This window comes from Dryobates pubescens, chromosome 22 (genome assembly GCF_014839835.1).
Source record: "Dryobates pubescens isolate bDryPub1 chromosome 22, bDryPub1.pri, whole genome shotgun sequence".
NCBI classification, from domain to species: Eukaryota; Metazoa; Chordata; class Aves; order Piciformes; family Picidae; genus Dryobates; species Dryobates pubescens.
In genome coordinates, this window is record NC_071633.1 from 1,079,836 (window position 1) to 1,083,148 (window position 3,313).

The window sequence follows — 3,313 nt, forward strand, 5'->3', positions numbered from 1 at the left end:
TGGAGAATGCGGGCATCGATCCCGCTACCTCTCGCATGCTAAGCGAGCGCTCTACCATTTGAGCTAATTCCCCTCCCTGCCGTCTCCGCCTCCCGCCGCCGTTCTGTGCTCTTCCCGCCGGGGTCCGGGCGGTGCCGCTGCTTCCACGTCCCGACGGGGGAAGGCGGGGGGGGGGTCTCGTACTGCGCCTGCGCGGCAGCGGAGGATGCGCGGCGGGACCGGGAGCTCGCGCTCGCCCGCGCGGCGCCCCGCGGTGAGCAGCGGAGGGGAGCGGAGCGGGGCGGGGAACAACGGGACCGGACCGGGAGGGGAGGAGGGGAACGAGGAGGAGGTGGGGGTGGGGAGGGGCAGAGCCGAGGGGCACGGGCGTGTGCGGCGGCGTCCGCCCGGGGACGCGGCGGCTTGCGGAGCCCGAGCGGAGCGGGCGTGGAGAAGCACCGGGCGGGGGCGGCTGCAAAGGGCATGTGCCGGGGGGCACCGGGGGCCATGCCCGAGGCCGTGTGCCCGCGGGCACCGGGGGCGCTGCAGAAGACGGCGTGCCCCGGGGCGTCAAGGGGTTTGCCGCGGGTCAGGGCCACCCCGGAACGGGACGGCAAGAGGTGCGGGTGGGGGCTCTCCGCTGCGCCCCCTCCCAGCCTCTCAGGGGGGCCTCGGGAAGGCTGCGACGGGCTCGGTGTGCACGGCAAGGGGGGAGCTCTGCGAAGGGCTGAGAGCTTGCGGGGGGGCCGCGAAGGGCTGCGAGCTTGGGGGGAACTGCAAAGGGCTGAGTGCTTTGGGGGGGCTGCAAAGGGCGGAGGGCTTGGGGGGACAGGGTGGTGAACCTTCACCTGCCCTCTCCAACCCTGTTGCTCTCAGGACACGAGGGGTGGCACAGGTAGGGCCTGGGTGCCCGCTGGGCAGCGGAGGGAGCCCTCGGGATGCCTGCTGCCCGGGGTGCAGCTGGTGGGACAGGCAGGCTTGGTCCTTTGGGGCCAGTTGGAGATGTGGCAGCTCAAGTGCCCGACGTCGGGAAGCTGCTGCTCAAAGCTGGTTCTCTCTTCTTGCCCTGGGATAACCCCTTGGAAAGCAGCCCCCCGAAGGTGAATTGTGGCAGCGTGGTGCAGCAGGAGGGCTTCTCAAGAAGTGGTTCCCCTGCTCCTGTGCTCCAGGAGAGTTAGGACATCATCGGGGGCCCGGCAGGAGGAGAAAGGAGATGCTGGGTCTGGAGCAGGGATCTCTGGGCACCTCTCAGGGGTGGCTGAGTCCAGGTCTGGAGCCTCCTGGGGAGCTGCAGGGTTTGGTGCAGTGTTGCTGGCAAGGAAAGAAGATGAGCTGCACCAGGGAGAGTGAAGCAGAGAGAGGGAGAGCCTGGGGACCTTTCCCTGCTGCTGCTGCGCTGAGGAAGAGGAGGCTGCTTGGGAGGATCGTGTGGAGCTCTGGCAGCAGCAGCAAGGAGCAGTTACAGACCTGTCACTTGGCTGGCTCCTGCTCACTGTTCTTCCCTCTCATAGGTTCACAGCAGGGGTTGGGTTGGAAGGGAGCTCAGAGCTCAGCCAGCTCCAGCCCCTGCCAGGGGCAGGGACACCTCCCACCGGCACAGGCTGCTCAGGGCCTCATCCAGCCTGGTCCTGAACACCTCCAGGCAGGAGGCAGCCACAGCCTCCCTGGGCAGCCTGTGCCAGAGTCTCCCCAGCCTCACTCTCAACAGTTTCTTCCTCCTCTCCACTCTCAATCTCCTCTCTCCCAGCTCAAAGCCATTGTTCCTCAGCCTGGCACTCCCAGCCCTTGCCCAAAATCCCTCCCCAGCTCTCCTGGAGCCCTCTTCATGTACTGGAGGGCTGCTCTAAGGACTACTTGAAGCCTTCTGCAGGCTGCACAGCCCCAGCTCTCCCAGCCTGGCCCCACAGGAGAGGCTCTGCAGCCTCTGCTCACCTTGGTGGCCTCCTCTGGAGCCTCTCCAGCAGCTCCAGGTCCTTCCTGTGCTGGAGGCCCCAGAGCTGGAGGCAGTGCTGCAGGTGGGCTCTGAGCAGAGCAGAGGGTCAGAATCCCCTCCCTGTGCTGCTGCTCTCCCTGCAGCTCAGCACTCAGCTGGCCCTGGGCTGCCAGGGCCCAGTGCTGGCTCCTGGGAGGTTTTCATCAGCTGTCATCTTCCTGCAGAAGGAAAGGCAGAGCTGAGCAGTGGTGAAGCCAACACCAAATGCCTCTGAACCCACAGGATGCAAAACACTTCTGCTGTCTAACCTCAGGGGTGGCTGCTTAACACCTTGCTGCTTGGGCAGCCTCAGAGCCTTGGGCACACCTGGCAGGGCTGCAGGTAGTGATGCCCATCCCCAGGCCTGTCCTCAGGGCATGGCTGAGCACCACTGGGCATCAGGGAGGATGGATGCAGCACTGGGCCTGCTGCTGCTCCATGACCTCCTGGGTGCTCTCCACCATCTGCTTTTCTGCAGTGCCTTTGTCCTGCTGCCTTGGCTGTGTTCAGGTCATTGTTCTGTTGGATTCCAGCCTCCTCTCTGCTTACTTTTACACCCTTCCCAAGGGATTTGCCTTAGTTCTTCCTCTGATGGAGAAGTTCCTGCATTTGCTGAGCTCTCCTCCTGCAGACTTGGAGTTCCTGATGTGATACTCCAACAGCTCAACAGCTTTGCAGCAGAAACAAAGATGTTCCAGAACCACAAACTCTTAGGGTTGGAAGGGACCCCAAGGATCATCCCCCTGCCATGGGCAGGGACACCTCACACCACAGCAGGTTGCTCACAGCCACCTCCAGCCTGGCTGCAAACACCTCCAGGCAGGAGGCTTCCACCACCTCCCTGGGCAGCCTGTGCCAGGCTCTCTCATGGGGAACAACTTCTTCCTCACAGCCAATCTCAATCTCCCCACTTTTGCTCCATCCCCCCCAGTCCTATCCCTCCCTGACCCCCTCCAAAGTCCCTCCCCAGCTTTCCTGTAGCCCCCTGCAGCTCCTGGAAGGCCACCAGAAGGTCTCCTGGGAGCCTTCTCCTCTCCAGACTGAATAGCACCAGAGGCTTTGCTGCTTTTCTCTCCAGGACAGCTTCTGGTCTGTGAATGTGCTGCTGCCTCTTGCAGACTTTGCTTAATGGCTTCCTCTGAAGGAGGTTTTATCAACTTGGAAATTCAGATGTCCTCCTCTTATGTCTTTTTCAACATGCTAATGTAGGGCCTTGTGCAGCCTGGAGAGGAGAAGGCTGCAGGGAGAGCTCGGAGCTGCACCTCAGTGTCTGCAGGGGAGCTGCAGGCAGCTGGGGAGGGACTGCTCAGGAGGGGCTGTGGGGATAGGCCAAGGGGCAAGGGTTTGGCACTGGAGCAGGGC

General features: G+C 63.5%; 1 non-coding gene across 1 annotated transcript; it reads right to left on the reverse strand.

Annotated features, from left to right (window-relative positions):
- Positions 1-73, reverse strand: TRNAA-AGC (transfer RNA alanine (anticodon AGC)). The gene has a single exon. It is a non-coding gene; the product is annotated as a tRNA-Ala (tRNA).
- Positions 74-3,313: the final 3,240 nt, after the last annotated feature.